Genomic DNA, 18091 nt, shown 5'->3' with positions numbered 1-18091 from the left:
GGATATGATAAGGCCCGTATAATGTTTTCCAATGGTACTGAATTAACCATTGAAAAGGCATTACATTCTTCACATTTCGGAAGAATGTTGCAACCATTGAAGAGAATGATTCTGAATTTCTCTGTATCACTTCTTACGAATATGGCCGGAAGCGTATTCACGAGAAGTTGGAACGTCTCCCAAGTGGGTTGTACATAACAACCATTCGAGCCCTCGAGAAACACTACGTGGCCGGTCCTATGGATGGGTTATAGGACACTATCCTGCTTTAGCATGATTAAATGAGACACCCCGGATGAGATATGATACGCTGTATCCTCAAAGTATCTCATGGGCATCACTTGAAATCTTATCATGGCCATTCGCTTTGCAAAGCATGCTCCTTGGGGAAGTTGAACATTCAACCCTCAATTACAAAGATTATTCACGACCCCCTAAGTTTCTTAAGAGGATTCAAGGGGATATTTGTGGACCTATCCAACCAATATACGGACCATTTAGATACTTCACGGTGTTCGTTGATGCATCGACAGAATGGTCACATGTCTGCTTATTATCCAAACGCAATGCTGCATTTGTGAAAATCCTAACACAAATTATTAAGCTTATGGCTCACCATCCTGATTATCTGATCAAGTTGATTAAACTGGATAATGCTGAAGAGTTTACATCACAGACTTTTGACGATTATTGCATGTCTATTGGGATTGATGTTGAACATTTTGTACCCCATGTTCACATCCAAAACGGCCTGGCAGAAGCTTTCATAAAGCGCCTTCAAACGATAGCTCGAACTTTGGTTATGAGAACCAATTTACCAGTATTTGCCTGGGGCCATTTAATATTGTACGTAGTTATGTTGGTCCGCTTGAAACCCACCACAACCCAACCTCATTCACCATTATAGTTAGTTACTAGATATGAGCCTGACGTCTCGCATTTACGTGTGTTTGGGTGTGCAATTTATGTACCAATAACATCGTCACTACGTACCAAAATGGGTCATCAGAGAAAAATGGGAATCTATGTCTGTTATGATTCGTCATCCATTATTCGTTAATCGGCACATTTTTACAGATTGTCACTTCAATAAGACAGTCTTCCCATCGTTCGGGGGAGATAAGATCACTAACGTTCTTGTAGAACGCCGTGAATTGTCGTGAATTACTCCCACTATGTCTCATTTAGATCCTCGCACCCCTCAGTCTGAAACTGAAGTGCGACGTATTCTAGATCTTCAGAGCATCGCTCAAAGCATGCTGGATGCTTTTACTGATCTAGCAAATGTGACGAGATCACATATACCCGCTGCAAACGTACCTGCAAGGATGGACGTACTTAACGTACGTCGTAACATCACTATGGAACGCCGAACCATCCCTGAGGGTGGGGCGGCCGTACCTCCCACACGGTAAGGTATAATGATGGCTAGCCAATCACCTACTCCTACCCTAAAGCGTGGCAGGCCCCTGGTTCAAAGGATTCACAATCCCGAAAGAGGAAAACGGCGCAAACTAATGACTCTAGTTTAAATTCAACCATTGCTTACTCATCTGTTCCAACGCATGAGGTTATTCTAGATTACGGTAATGTCTTAGATGAGACAACCCGGTCTTCTAAGAATCGTGAGATTTTGGTCCATTACGCAGTATTGGATGAGGTTTGGAATCAGAATTAGATGACTGTCGATGATGTATTATGAGGTTTGGAATCATAATTAGATGACTATCGATGATGTATTCACGTATATTGTTGCTTCTGACATCATGCTTAGTGATGACATTGAACCACGTTCCATTGATGAATGTCGACGTAGAACGGATTGGTCAAATTGGAAATAAACAATCAAGGTCGAACTCAGTTCACTTGCGAAACAAAATGTGTTTAGACCTGTAGCTCTTACTCCACCATATGTGAAGCATGTTGGCTACAAGTGGGTTTTAGTGAGGAAGCATAATAAGAAGAATGAAATAGTATGATACAAAGCACGCCTCGTATCGCAAGGCTTTTCTCAATGCCTTGGGATTGATTACGATGAGACATATTTTCCCGTAATGGATGTCATAACGTCCCGTTACCTTATTAGTTTGGTAGTTTCCGAAAAACTGAATTTGTAGCTTATGGACGTGGTAATGGTAGTTTCTGAAAAATTGAATATGCAGCTTATGGATGTGGTAATCGCGTATCTCTATGAGGATCTAGATACAGAAATGTGCATGAAAGTTCCAGAATGACTTCCATTGACTAGTTCAAATAGTTCTAGACCATAATATACTCTCTCGATTAGATTGAGGATGTCACTCTACAGATTGAAACAATCCGGGTGGATGTGGTAACTGTTTGAGTGAATATTTGACAAGTCAGGGTTATATGAATAACAAATTATGCCCATGCATGTTCATAAAGAAGTTACATTCCGGATTTGTGATCGTTGCAGTTTATGTCAACTACATGAACCTCATTAGAACTCCCACAGAACTAGAGGAAATTGTCACGCACTTGAAATAGGAATTTAACATGAAAGATCTTAGGAAAACTCGACATTGACTCGGCCTGGAGATCGAGCATTGTTCAGATGGAATCCTAGTACATCAATCGAACTACACCCAGAAGGTGTTGTGACGTTTTAATGAGGATAAAGCGAAGTCTTCGAGTACACCTATGGTCATACGGACTCTAGATGCTAAACAAGATCCCTTCCGTCCCAAGAAGGATGAGGAAGAGATTTTGGACTAGACCCGACATCTCCTTTGCTGTTAATCTTTTAGCTAGATATAGCAACGCGCCTACACACAGACGCTAGAATGGTGTTAAAGACATTGTCCGCTACCTCAAAGGTACGACGGATTTGGGCTTGTTCTACACCCATAAATCCTCGAAAGAAGCTGCCGCTCCCCTCGGTCCTTAGGTTGATTCACGCCTCGTTCATTACGCAGATGGTGGTTATCTGTCAAACCCACAAAGGGCTGAAACGGGCTATGTTTTTACTGTTGGAGACATCGCTATATCTTGGAGGCCTACCAAGCAAACGCTAGTTGCGACTTCTTCGAACAGTGCTGAGATCCTCGCCTTGCATGAAGCCTTGCGATAGTGCTTTTGGTTGAGAGCAGTTATGGAACATATTCGAAACACTAGTGGTCTTACTTCCATCATTGACCTTTCTATGACGATCTTTAAAGACAATGCAATATATATCGAGCAATTAAATAAGGGATACATTAAGGGAGACGACACTAAGCACATAGTGTCGAAATTCTTTTTTCTCACCAGCAACAATAGCATTAGAACATTGAAGTTAAGCAAATCCGTCCCAAGACAACTTGGCCGATCTCTTCACCAAGTCATTGCCCAAGTCTACTTTTAAGAAGCTCGTCCAAGGAATCAATATGCACAAATTATCTGCATTGAATTGCTTGTAGTTCTCTTATTTGGAAGTTATGTCTAACTCAGGGGGAGTTCCTGAAGCATACTCACTTCATCTTAATGTACTCTTTTTCCTACGATTATGAGCATTTTTTCCATTGGGTTTTTGCTACCTAATGAGGTTTTGATGAGGCACCCATCATGGGATGATCATACTCCGTTGAGTACACTACTTTCATCTTGTTTGACGTTTGTTTTAGACATTATGCATACTTCTCACTTTTCTCATTAGTCTATGGGTTTTCCCTATGCCTTGAGTTTTACAATAGCGAGGTTTTGTGAGTTTTACTACCCATGCATACTTACTTTCTTATATCTGAGACTCGTATTCATCCGTTGTACTGACGACTTCATCAACTGTTCTACCTCATCTGCTGAAGATCTGATGCGACGTTTGGTTTGAGTATTTACACACTCAAGGGGCAGTGTTGCAGTCCTATTGAATTAGGAATGTGATTGTGTAAATCCTAGTGTATCTAGGAGTATCTTGTATATTCCCTTTAGTAGTTTAATTCATATTAGAGATGTAATCCTATTAGGGTAAGGATTCTACCTATTCTACTACTATAAATAAAGGCACAAGGGGGCGATACAACATACACCTTAGAATTACATATGTCTCTTCTCTCTCTGTTGTTGCCGGCCCCTCTACCTTTCTGTCCTTTATATAGTTTAGTCAAATAGGCCTACAACAAAAAATATGGGAACAAAAAAATTAATATAAGGGTACATATTAAAACTGTAAAGAAAATTGCAACAAATTAAAAAAAAAAGGTTGTAAATTAAAAATGGCTACAAACTAAAAGTAGAAAATATGATACAAAGTTTAGTCATAAATATAAGGGTTTTTGTCACAAATGATCCCTAAAATTGACCCACCCCATCAAGGTGGTCCCTAAAATTGAAAATCAATCAATGTAGTCCCTGAAAATGAATGTCGCAAATCAATGTAGTCATTCCGTCACAATTCTGTTAAAAATTATGTTAAGTACTGACGTGGCACTTAAATGGGTCCCACAAATTTAATAAAATATTATTTTGTGAATTAAACATATTTAAATATAAAAAATAAAATAAATATATTTAAATAATAAAAAAAAACAAAGATGATTGAACATTGTTCATCACCTTCTTCCCGTGAGAATAATTTTTTTGAAGTTTTTATGTTTTAAATTCTTGACATTTCTTGTTCTTAATTTCTTGAAATTTCCTCGTTTTTAGCTTGATTTAGTGTTTTTTAATCTGGGTTCTTGAAATTTTCTGATTATTGGTTCCGGCAGATTTTTGAGTTAGATTTTTTGTGAAGAAAATGGAGTTTAGGTGAAGAAAATGGGTTAGATTTCTAGGTTCTTGAAAATTTCCTGAGATTCTTGAACTTTGTCCATGGGATTGTTCCGGTACCCGTTTCTGTGATAGCGAAATCGGCTAGGAGGCCGTCGAAGGTTTGCCACACAAAGGTGGAGGAATAGGGTGGGAAAATCCAATGGCCACCATGTGTGAGGCCAAGATCTTTCAACTGACCCGGGAACCCAGCCACAATTCCAACGGCAGCACTCTACCCAGAGAGTGGGAGAGGGGGTGTGGGGTGGGTTGTAGTGGGAGGTTGGGATGGTAAGAAGATGATGAATAGTGTTCAATCATCTCCTTTTTCTTATTTTTTATGTTTCAAGTTTTTAATTATAAAAACTAAAAATTGTTTTTTAATATTTAAATCTTTTTAATTCACAAAATAATATTTTAATAAATTTGTGGGACCCATTTAAGTGTCATGTCAGCACTTAACAGAATTTTTAACGGAATTCTGACGGAAGGACCACATTGATTTGCAACACTCATTTTCAGGGACTACATTGATTGATTTTCAATTTCAGGGATCACCTTGATGGAGTTAGTCAATTTTAGGGACCATTTGTGACAAAAACCTTAAATATAAATATACCTATTTGTACCATACTTAGGGCCTCCATATTTAGATCTTGTATAAATACTCGGGGGACTTAAATGTAATTATGTAATAAAGGAAGGGGCAAATATGTAATAAGTGATGAGCCCTTATTCTATAAAAGGACTCATCACCCTCACAATTAAGGGAGACCAATTCCTAAGGCTCCTCACCCTCTCAAGGTCTCACTCTCAGAGCCTCTCATATTCATTACAGAAGCTCTCTCTCTCCCCCTCAGAAATACAATACCAGTGTGGACGTAGCCCAAATCTTGGGGTGAACCACGATACATCTTATGTTATTTACATTACTTGCAGATTCACGGTCGGATTTACGTTGTTCCAAGACCCCTCTAGTTTTGTGCATCAACATTTGGCGCCGTATGTGGGAATCGACACGAAAAATTATGTCGGTTCTCTTTCATTTTTTTCACCTCCACCGTGAATCTGCAAAAACCCAAGAACCCAAAGCTTTCCTAAGAAACCCAGAAACAAAAAAAGAACCAAATTTCAAACACTCCTCAGATCTCTCTCATGTTCTTGGGCGTCCACACCGACAGAAACCTCTCTCTCTTTCGGTCTCTGCTTATAAAAAAAAAAGTCCCAAAGATTTCTTTCTTTCTTACAGCAAGTTCACGGTGCTCCAGCCGGCGACGATCAGCAACGATACGCTCCTAGATCACACCGGACTCCGCCGGAAACATCACCGCCCCTACCTGGAGCTACCTCATCGAGTGTCGGACCACCTGGAACCTTGAAGCCACCTCCACGGCAAAGTCGTCATGGTCACCGGCACTTCCTCGGGCCGCGAGTCGTGCTTAGACTTGGCTAATTAATCCTCACAGAGTAGTCTTAAGCTTTCTGAGACCCATCATTCTCCTTAAGCTTTCCTCCCTTGATCTCCGTCGTCCACTTGTACTTCCGCTCAAGCATGTACTTCTCCGTGAGGCAATTTTTTTGCAGGACCGAACCTATCCTTCTCCTTAAGGTTTCTTTCTTTCTTCTGCGGGACCGAACCGGAAACCCGATTCTGCGTCTCATCGCCGTCTTCTGTGCTTTTTCCCCACTCTTTCAGTATTGCCTCTGCCTCTGCAAAACTTGTACTGAAGCACTCATAGGTCTCTCTAAAGACCAGCTACTTGCCCGTTTAAAGGAGCTACAAGTCGATTTTCCCCAACATGAACATCCTGTTATTTTGACAGTTAAAGCTCAGGTGATTCCTCCAATGGTTGCAATTCCACTGGACCTCATTTTAATCCATTGAAGCTCAGATAAGGAGCGTCACGCCTCGATTTAGGTAACCTTGTTGCAGGCCCAGATAGAGTTGCTGAGGTCTCTCTCCAGGATTGGCAGATTTCATTGAGCGGACCTGATTCCATTCTTGGGCGAGCAGTCGTAGTACACGCTGATCCTGATGATCTTGGTAAAGTTGTGAATCTGCGATGAATCTTCTCCTCACCCGCTGCCTCAATCGCGGCCGAGCTCACCAAATGGTCACCCCTACCTAGGGCTAGGTTCGGTTCTTATCGGTTCGGTTTTTTGCCAAAATCGAAACCAAACCGAATTTTCGGTTCGGCCCAATTTTTTTTCGGTTTTTTTTCGGTTCGGTTTCTGTTTTTTTTCGGTTTTTTTTTTTTTTTTTTTTTTTTGTCCCTCCAAAAAATGCAAAACAACCACAACAAAAGATAGAAATAGAAAATATGACATGTTTCCATCTCTCCAGGACGGTTTTTCAATATTCATGAGGTAAGATACATCATTGACTAAGAAGCAAAGGTAAGATACAAAACACAAACTATATGCACAAATGTAGTTATCAGCCATCTAGATACATCATTGATTAAGAAGAAAAAGAAAACAAAACATATCCTGTTTGGCTTCTGCATAAACATGGGAAACACTTTTGCTTTTTCTAATTCGGTCTTTCCTTCCTCTCTTGTTGATGAGACGTCACGCAGGATTGGTAGCAGGCACAATAGAAGCACAACCAAGGCACAAGGATCCATTGAAAACAATATATATATATAGGCAGGACTTTCTAGTATGCCTAGGGTATTCTATAGATTCAACCACTGAGAAGGACAGTAATTGTTTTGCACAGGAAACAGGAATGTGGGACGCCTTGGCAGCTTGGCTGATACAAGCCAAATGCCATACAAGATTCCCCGAATGCGAATCATATGCAATATGCTTAAACAAACATCAATTATTTATACAGAGAGAGGATGATAGCATCAATCCTAATCCAGATTCACAGGATTCACAACCTACCAACAAGATATTTAATATTAGATCGAAGAGAAAGTAGAAAAGCGGAAATTAGATATCAAGAACAAAGCTCTAGGTTTGGTAAAAAACAACATCACACTAGAAGATAATATTTCAAATAGAAATGTTCACATCCTTGACCAGAACATTAAACAACCATTATGGGAAGGCCATAGCTCATCTATACTTTATTGTATTTACAAGGAAGGCCATAGCTCATCTACACAAAATAATCGACTTACAATTGACTCCATCAAAATTTGAAACCCCGATGTTTATCATTTTACCAAATTAAGACAAATGAGTACAACAAAAATGGAGGTAAAGTAGAGCTGCAAGCAAAACAAGCCGAGGGAAGGGACATATCGAAAAGATATAATTTCTCCAATAACCCTAATTTCCCCAACAGCCCCAATTCCCCAACAGCCCTAATTTCCCCAACAGCCCTAATTTCTCTACATCGACAGACACTCCCCAACATACCCAAAACAAATTGCAGTGCATAACCAAAATTTCTCACAAATTAATCAAATCTCAACTAATAGTCTAATAGTGTTCAGAAACGAAATTACCCACAACCTTTGTTGCAGCGATATCGCAGTGATCGTCGCAAGCTCTTACAATTCCTCTTTTCGTCGGGTCTCGAAAGGGGCGAGGGAAAATCATTGTTTGGAAGAAAGAATCCACGAGGAGGACAAGAGAAGACTAGAGAGAGTGATTTGGAGGAAGAGAGGAAGGAGAGGGAGAGAGAGAGAGACTGAGGAAGCAGAGAGGAAGCCGCGGCGGGGAGAGAGAGACTTTGAGATCTGAAAATGAAATGGGAATGGGACACTGAGACAGCTAGGGTTTTAAGCTTAAGAAATTTTATAAAGCATTCAATATAAGAAACCTATAAATAATATACTGGTACAATTATAACAATAGAAAGCCTACAGTCAAGTTGGCTGACAGCACCTAAACCCAACCTACAGGTCAGGGGTTTGAACCCTGATGCTAACATATTTTTTAGTATTTATATATATATATTTTTTTTCGGTTCGGTTCGGTCCGGTTCGGTTTCTGGACCTCAAAAACCGAAACTGAACCAGCCAGATTCGGTTCGGTTCGGTTTGGCAGTTTCGGTTCGGTTTTTTTTTCGGTTCGGTTTTTTTCGGCCTCGGTTCGGTTTGGTTTTCGGTTTTTTTCGGTTTTCGGTTATTTGAACCCACCCCTACCCCTACCTCGATTTTTCCAGCGCTAAAGTCATCACCTTCACAAACCACTTCACAAACCAGGTCCCATCTCCTGTGAATACCACGAGCACTAGTGGAAAACAGGAAGAAGATAAGTTTTCTTACAATATTTCTATTATTATTCTCCTTTGTGTTGTCTGTCATATGCCAAAAGGAAGAAGATAAAAAGAAAGAAAAAACAAAGAAAAAGGAAAATGAGGTCTGTAGGTAGAAAAAAAGGAAAAAGATGTCTGGTATTTCCTGCATAATAGTCGATGAGGCTCACGAAAGGAGCCTATAATGCCTGCAACAACTGATGCCAAAGGTCTTTCGAATATTTTTATCATTGTGGAATCTTTTATGTATTGGGGATGAGTAAAAAGGAAGTGAGTTCTATTGGAGCAGGAGATCAAGAAAAGCAGAAAGCAAAAGAAGATAAAAAGAAGCAGACATAATTGCGGTGGTGATGGCATGCATAAAAGGGAGTTATGGGTGTAACCCATTGAGCAGAGGGTCGGATTTATTTCTGAATGATGTAATTTATTTTTCTTATCTTTCGGAGATATCTGTACAAACCCCATCAGAGGGTAATAAAAAAAAAACGGCAAAGCCCAAAATAAATGGGCTGGAATGTTATGTGGAAGGTGAAGGCCCATAAGCCCAAAATAGCACCAACCAGGTGATCAAAAGTACGTCCAGTACTCCAAAATTATTCGGCAACCTGCCGCTATTACCATCAACCAGGTGATCAAAAGTACGCCCAGTACTCCAAAATTATTCGGCAACCTGCCGCTATCACCACCAACCAGGTGATCAAAAGTACGCCCAGTACTTCAAATCATGCATGAGCATTACTCATGTCAATCATACATAAACATTCATGTGCATCACTCATTCAATCATACATAAACATTCATGAGCATCACTGATAGGAGCATATTTATGCGACTTAATTAGCTTGTTTCCTTGCATTTACATTGCTAGTACTTAGTAATTTTAGTATTTTAAGCTATTTTCGTGCAATTTCAGGTTTTAAGGACAAAGTATGCAAACATGTGCATTTTGGAGCCTTTTGGAGCAGTTTTGGGCATGGAATGGATAGCTTATGCTTGGAGCAAGGTGGATGGACGAAATTGAAGATCAAAGAAAGCTAGGAATGAATAATGAGATGAAAGAAATGAAGAAATGAAAGTGAAAAACAAAGAATTCAGAATTGGAAGCCAAAGTTTCTAAAGTTGGAAGTTTCTATTCTTGGAGGTTTCCATCTTTGGCTCTAAATTTTCCTAATCCTAATTCACCTATGTTCCAGCTGCAAGGAGGATTCCTAAATATGTTAGGTTGCCTAATTACATATTTCTAGAAGCCCTAAACCTTCCCTAAAGTCCATGCCACCCCAAATCTGCAAGGATCCTTCCTTGCAGCAATTCCCTTTCCCTTTCTCTTCCAAAATCTGCACATATCCCTCTTTCTTACCTATTTTCTGACCCAAAATTGCATTACCCTTTTGTCTCAATCCTTGCCGCACAAGGGGAGAGGATTCTTACCTATTTTGTGACCCAAAACACATTCCTAAATCTGTCCTACAATTTCTGCCGAATTTCCCTTTCCTATTCTCTTTAATTCCTGCACATTTCTTGCCTATTTTCCATTGATTTCTGATTCCAAATTTAATAAATTTGTAGCCCTTCCTTTCCCTATAAATAAGACCCCTTTCTGACCATTCTAAGCACTCCACCCTTCACCATAACCAACCTATATCCATCCACCACCACAAATCACCACAAAAACCTTCAACCATCCCTTGTGCCGCAGCAAAGAAGAAGGAAAGAGACCCTTAGACGTGCTTGCCATTCAAGATGTTGGATTGTTGGAGCGTTTCTAGGTGTTTTCATTCTTTGTTTTCAATGTCTAAATTTATGTATCTTTGTTTTGCGTTTATGAGGAACTAAGCCCTTTTTGGCTAGGGGGCTATTCAATACCATGATTATATTTGCATTATGAATTGATTACCTTCAGTTGTTATTTCATAAGTTGTGAATTTAATTTGCTTAACCGTTTGATTGATAACATATTCTTGTATGTTTATTAAGAGTGCACACTTAGTTTTCATGCAAGGATTTAAAGCTAAAATATAAGGGAGTTTCACCTAATAGTTACAAACTTATATTTGCAAGTAGTGGAGGTCGCTTATAAACGATCATGTTAATGAATTCTTGGCAAAAGTTTCATGCTTTTCATAGTTACAATTGCCTTGTCAATGCTTATAGTTTTCATGAAACTTAATGATCTTTGATTGTACCTTTATTGTGCTTTTCACGTAGGGGACTTTTAGAGAATGCTTTGAATTGTTGTATGTGCTTTCCCATCCAATTCATTAACTTAAGGAGAACTTGAAGGTTAAAAAAGTGATGTCACAGTTAACCTGGAGTATTGAGTTTCAAGACTTATTGAGAGAAGCAATTGGAAATCAATTTGAATGCAAGTGTGTCATGTGTGAAGAAGAACCCTCTAGTTACCCCATATCTCATCAATTCACCTAAATTTGCTTAAGAATCTGTTTAAATTGTTCTTGTTTTAATTTACTTATTTTCGTCCAAAACCAAACCCCATTTACTTTTGTTAAGTCATATTAGTTAGAACTTGTCTTAGATTGTGTTTTTAAGTGTTTTGAGCCTTTAGAAACCCAAATTTCGTCCAAATTGTGTTTAGAGCTCAAAACTGCCCAGTTTGTGTTTTTAGGCAGTTTTGAGTGTTTTTAGCTTGTTTTGAGTCTTTTGAGTTTGTTTTGAGTCTTTTGAGTCTAGTTAAGTGTTTTAAAGCTTAGTTTTATCTATTTGAGTCAGTTTAGAGTGTTTAGCAATCCCTCCTAATCCCCGGTTTAAGAACGATCCCTACTTATACATATACTACAATTGTCAACAAGAGGGTTTAATTTGTGCGTTAAGTTAATTTACGCATCAATCACTTATGTCAACATTCATGAGCATCACTCATGTCAACATCCATGAGCATCACTCATGTCAATCAACATAAACATTCATGAGCATCACTCATGTCAATCAGCTTTAAAAGCTTCATTTACAAAAGCTCTAGCTTCAAAAGCTTCATTTATAGAGCTCCAGCTTCAAAAGCTTCATTTACAAAAGCTCTAGCTTCAAAAGCTTTATTTACAGAGCTCTAGCTCCAAAAACTTTATTTACAGAGCTCTAGCTTCAAGAGCTTCATTTACAAAAGCTCTAGCTTCAAAAGCTTCATTTACAGAGCTCCAGCCTCAAAGCTTCACTTGCAAAGCTTCACCTACAAAGCTTCAGTGCAGGGTATACAAATACCGTCTTCGAACAACCGCCACTTCGGCCCATACATGGATTCAATATGAAGTCTCCAGCCAACAGACTCTATTGACCGAAGACTTGGGGGACTACACTATGTACCATATATTGGGCCTTATAAAAAATACTTGGGGGACTTAACCCATCACTTATGTATTGAGGAGCGAGCCCTTATTCTATAAAAGGGACTCCCTCACCATCATTAGAGAGCATCAACTCTAGCACATTATTTATGTATTGAGGAGCGAGCCCTTATTCTATAAAAGGAACTCCCTCACCATCATTAGAGAGCATCAACTTTAGCCCATCATTCATGTATTGAGGAGTGAGCCCTTATTCTATAAAAGGGACTCCTTCACCTTCAATTGCCACAAGCCGAGCCAACCAAGGCAACATAAGCCACAAGCCGAGCAGCCTTGCAACATGTGCTACATCTAGTTGAGCCTCATTTCACATTGAGCGCCGCCTAATATCGAGTATTCAGCTCTAGACGACATCTAGTTACTTCGGCCCACACATGGACTGAATTTCAAGTCTCCAGCCAAAAGACTCTCTTGACTGAAGACTTGGGGGACTACTGTTTGTACCATACTTAGAGCCTCCGTATTTAGATTTCGTATAAATACTCAGGGGACTTAAATGTAATTATGTAATAAAGGAAGGGGCAAATATGTAATAAGTGAGGAGCCCTTATTCTATAAAATGACTCCTCACCCTCACAATTAGGGGAGGCCGGCTCCTCACCCCCTCAAGCTCTCACCCTCAGAGCCTCTCAGATTCATTATAGAGGCTCTCTCTCTCCCCCTCAGAAATACAATATCAGTGTGGACGTAACCCAAATCTTGGGATGAACCACGATACATCTTGTGTTATTTACATTACTTGCAGATTCACGGTCGGATTTAAGTTGTTCCAAGACCCCTCCGGTTTTGTGCATCAACAATACCAAATGTAACGTTTCTAACACTAAACAAATATATTTATTAATACAATTTAATTATCTTGACACGTAAATATTTATTATTGAAATAATGACATTCATTAAAACCTAAGGACCTTGATTAAAAGTTGAAAAGGAATACGGTTTGAATCAATGGTGTAGAAAGAAAAAAATGGGAACCTAATTTCTCCTTAAATAAAAGATCAGTAATTACATCAGTGGTTCTTCAAATTAAACCACTTGTTGTTCCAGAGACAACCCCGATCTTGCTAATCTTTGAGCCACCGTATTGGCTTCTCGTCGAGTGTAGGTGAGTTTGATATGAGGGAATGAACCGAGAAGGGTCCGAGCATCATTCACGACGTGTCCAGTGCAGAGGTATCATTCACTACCCCAGATTTAAAGCAGCTAAAACAAGCTGTGCATCTCCTTCAAATTCCACCAAGTCTGCAGTCGTTTCCTGGGCAAATATAACAGCTATCTTCGCCGCTTCCATCTCCGCATGCAAAGGTTCCCGTATCATCACGGATAACTACACCCACACCCCCTACACCTCCGTGCTCCTCCCAAGTCCAGTCAAAATTGCATTTGAGCCATCCACTCTCCGGCTTCTTCCATGTTGGCACAGTAGAGCGCTGTGTGAGTTTTGTCTTACCATACCACTTTTTAAACTCCTGCAGCCATGCCATTCTTGCATTGAATTTCCAGAGGAGGCGTTGAAGTACCATATTCCAGTAGAAGGCATTCCTTTCTTTCCAAATGCTTCAAACAAGCACAAGTACAAGATCAAAACTTTCCCTAGACAAAGCCTTTGACAGACTCGCCATCAATTTAGTAGAGAATTAGAATGAGGATCCTCTCCGGATCCTCTTTATGAGGATCCAGACGATCCCTTCATCGTACATCATGCGATCAGAAATCATTTTAAATTTTTTTATTTAAAAATAAATATAAACAGTACCTGGCGAAAACTGACCGCATGATATACGATAAACGGAGACGATGTGAGAATCCTCATTGCGAGAAGAATGAGATATTCAAATAAAACAAAAGTGTATCTTGCCAAAGGCAAATTTGAACCACATTATTTTGGTAGACCGATTGTGAGACTTAGTTCACTCTCCTACCTCCTTAGTGTAGATACTATCATTTGTTTAAAAAAAAAAATGATACAATATCAAATTTCATTGTGCAATGTGCTTTTAGGTCATAGAAACGTTTCATGAAAGTATTTCTCGAAATATTTTCAACAAAAGTAATCTCAAACAGACCATTCGTGACATTTTGGTCCACCGGTACTTGGTCTATATGCTCTATTGAAAAAGATTATGAACACATTGTGGTCAAGGCAGTCACTAATATTATCCTAAAGGAGAACAATTGGTGATTAATAGGAAAATAATAATCTTTCAAATGAATTAGAAAAACAATTAGTATGCTTATCAAAATGGAAATAAGAATTAATATGAATCTATAATTATGGTTAACTGTTGTTGGCCATTGCGTGCCAAATGGAAGCTTAGCGTATTATGCGACCTAAAATAAGTGTTATATTATTGTAATTAACGTTCCAAATTAAGCCACATCCCTCTTGTTTAGAAGAGATTTTTCAAAGTATGGAACATGAAGCAATACGTCTTATGTTATTATATAAGAGAATACTTCATTGTCCCAGTTGTCTAGTTGATAATCCTATAAACCAGTAACATTTACTATACGATCTTAAGGGTAAGGTCTCTTAGAATCAAACTCTCTATTACCATGATTCTTGAATTGCTCATGATGTTGGGATAGGCAATGGTTATAACGGGTGGGTAACTACAATTATTTACCCATAACCGTTTAAACTTTTACTCGCATAACTGTCTATCCTTTGAGTAATTGCATAAACGATTATATTCATACTCATAACCGTTTAAAAACGGTTACACCCATACCCATAACCATTTATAAATGGTTAGCTATATACTCATAACCACGTACCCATTTAACTGTAATCGCATCCCCATTTTTAACCCGTTTATCCATTTTTAACTCGTTCACCCCTTTTATACACATCTACATGTTTTTTAACAACTTGAAAATAAATAAATAAAAATTTGTCTTAATTTTCTTTTTCTGACAATTAAACACCGTCATATTTGACAATGAATCAATGAGATTTTTCTTACCCAACATCCTAACATCAAACATTAATTTATAACCACAATAAGAATTTGGAAATGAATTAACAAGAACATCCATACACATGATCATGAAACATTGATTTATAACCAAAATAGCAAGACGAACGTAGTTATGTGACAGCCCGTCCCGAAATATAATTTTTCGAAGGTGTGAATTCCCTAAAATACCCTTAGACGGTTGTGGTGTTGTGTGGTTTAAGTTGTGTTGTGGACCAATCATTTTCTTCCTAACTCTTTGGACACAATTAGAACTAAAGGTTCTAATTGTTTTGGTTGGTTGTAAGAGAATCAGGACCACACACACACACACACTCTCTCTCTCCCGTTGACCTTATCTCTCTCCTCTCTCTCGGAATTCTTACCATTTCCGTACAACCTGTACGGACAAACCCCAAAACCCTTTCAAACTTCACAGATCAAGGTTGTAATTAGTGTTTTTGGACTCCTTGCAAGCTCAGGAGTCGAATGGTGGTGGTGGTTGGACGTGAAAACCTCGAAAACCCAAGAAACCTTAATCTCCGATTTGAGCACTGTTCATGCAATCGTGAATGTAAGGTTTTTAGAAGATTTTAAGCTACTGGTGAGCTTTAAGACATCTTCACGAAGCTCAGAGAAGAAAAACGAAGCGAATTAGACGTTGGGAAGTCAAGTTTGGCGAGTTTCAAGTTTGGCCGGATTATCGAGGTTCCTCCGGCGAAATCCCATGAATTTCAAGGCTCGAAAGTGGTACGGTTTTGTTCCTCTCGTCCTAAGCTTCATTTTGGTACAAATTTCATGAAATTTGGTTGGGAAATGAACGGGGTGAAGATTTGAAGTTTTCCAATTTTCCAGCGACGACGTCGATCACCGGAGTTCGAAAGTTGAAGACGACGGAATATTCCGTCAAACTTGACGGAATATTCTAATGGCATCAGGTTAGTTTTAACGGAATATGCTACTTTTGACGGAATATTCCCTAACGCCGTTAAAGATTCTGTTAGGCGTACCAGGCACGTGGCCGCGCATGGGGGCGCGTCTGGCCATGCCTTGGTCGGCACATAAGGGTGCGTGGGTGGTTGGAAAATTTTTCTAAAAATATGGGGATGTTCCTGAGGTTGAGTAGGTCATGGTGGTATATTCAAATACCCCATTTGAGCATTGTATGAGAAGTTATTTCCTAGTTTTGTGTATGTGCTTTAAATAACGTTTATTCAGTTATTTCGCATATAGGTGAGACCTATCCTGAGGACGAGCGCCATCAATCGAGGCTCGAGGGCTACGACCCTTCGACATACCAGTGAGTGGGCTTTTGGTTTTCCGTATATACCTATATAATTGAGACTTTTCCCAGAAAATGAATTTGAATTATTATACATTTTGAAATGCCATGCAAAGTATCTGCCTATTTTATTTATGCATTAGTAGTTGCATATATTTATGATTGGTGCTATGGACGCACATGTAAGTGCCGGGTAAGTGCATAAATTAAAGATATGAGATTGCTTCGGTTATGCGAGATATGGTGTGATTATGATGTGATGTATTGAGAGCTCATAAACCTGCACCTCGGTGTTAGTGCTCCCACCCAGAGTTAGGGCACAGTCCTTCACGTGATGTTCACCTCCCGCACCATATGCTCACCTTGGATCCAAGTTAGGTGCACAGGCTTGTCGTAGAGACCACTTTAGGTGCTTCCGACTCGTAGGTGACCCGCGATCATTCGCACATCCTTCACATGATCGTAGCACTAGAGCTTATTTATTTTACACCTAGTCTTGTCGTACAGACCACTTTAAGTGGTTCCGACTTGTGTGCAGGATTTGATTTGATATGATTGAGATTGGTTATGAGCTATATACTCAGCCGTGCAGATTCAGTTAGAGGGATTTGGCTGACGCAATATTTGTCATTGATATATTTTGCCTGGATTACTTATAGCATTGCATTGAGATACTTTGGCATGGTATACTTCTATGGATTTTCATTTTGAGTATGATTTCCAATTCAGCTTATTATCATTATCATGATTTATGGGAAATTATACAGATTTTACGACGAGGGGTTAGAACTTTTGAGAAATGAAATGATTTTGAAAAGCTTTGTTTTTTCCCACTCACACTTTCTGTTTTGCACCCCTCCAGGTTTTAGATAGCAGTGCTTGGGTGGCTCACGAGGACTTCGACGGTGGTTCTAATAGAACATCATAAATGTAGGATCACCTTTGGGTGTTTTATAATTAGTACTTGTTCTGCTTGACTGCATCTAGGATACTGATGCTCTGGTTGTGTATTTCACGTTAAATCTCGCACTAGCACTCTATCTTAACTAGTTCTGCTAGTAATTTGTTTTTTTTTTCCTTCGTATTTCCTTTATATCTTTATTGCTTCCGCACTATGCACATGATTACGTCACTCCCACGTGATGGCCAGGACGCCCTGACTAGGTCGGGGTGTGTCAAGTTATATATATATATATGAAAACACGTCAATAATTTAATTCCCTTCTAACCAACATATGTTTAACTTTAGAATGCAATGCATGATAAATAAACTCAAACTCATAATTAGTAAGATCTTTCTGACGTTAAAATTTATTAATTTAGGGTTCTAGTTATTTTTTAATTTTACATATATTAAAATAAACGGTTAAATGGATATTTGTTTATAACCGCGGGTAATACAATGAACCACTCATTTAAATTTCACAGGTAAATGGTTATACTTATAACCGTTTATTTATCTCAACGATTACCCATAACCGTAGTTGTGAATTTTAAATGGGCAACTAACTGCGGTTACTCATACCCGTGAGTAT

The 18091-nt window shown here is 39.0% G+C and overlaps 2 long non-coding RNA genes across 3 annotated transcripts; one reads left to right on the top strand and one right to left on the bottom strand.

Annotated features, from left to right (window-relative positions):
* Positions 1-7056: 7056 nt before the first annotated feature.
* Positions 7057-8459, bottom strand: LOC126606510 (uncharacterized). The gene is made up of 2 exons (XR_007617231.1): positions 8212-8459; positions 7057-7631 (listed from the first exon to the last, which is right to left on the bottom strand). It is a non-coding gene; the product is annotated as an uncharacterized LOC126606510 (long non-coding RNA).
* A 7096-nt stretch (positions 8460-15555) lies between these two features.
* On the top strand, positions 15556-17626 carry LOC126608394 (uncharacterized). Of its 2 annotated transcripts, XR_007617849.1 has the most exons (4): positions 15558-16024; positions 16130-16212; positions 16508-16574; positions 17419-17626. It is a non-coding gene; the product is annotated as an uncharacterized LOC126608394 (long non-coding RNA). The 2 variants fall into 2 exon arrangements; XR_007617848.1 differs by having other exon boundaries at positions 15556-16024; positions 16130-16574.
* The last annotated feature ends 465 nt before the right edge of the window (positions 17627-18091 follow it).

The sequence above is a fragment of the Malus sylvestris genome, chromosome 16, assembly GCF_916048215.2.
Source record: "Malus sylvestris chromosome 16, drMalSylv7.2, whole genome shotgun sequence".
Classification (NCBI taxonomy): Eukaryota; Viridiplantae; Streptophyta; class Magnoliopsida; order Rosales; family Rosaceae; genus Malus; species Malus sylvestris.
This window is presented reverse-complemented; position numbering and strand designations above follow the sequence as displayed.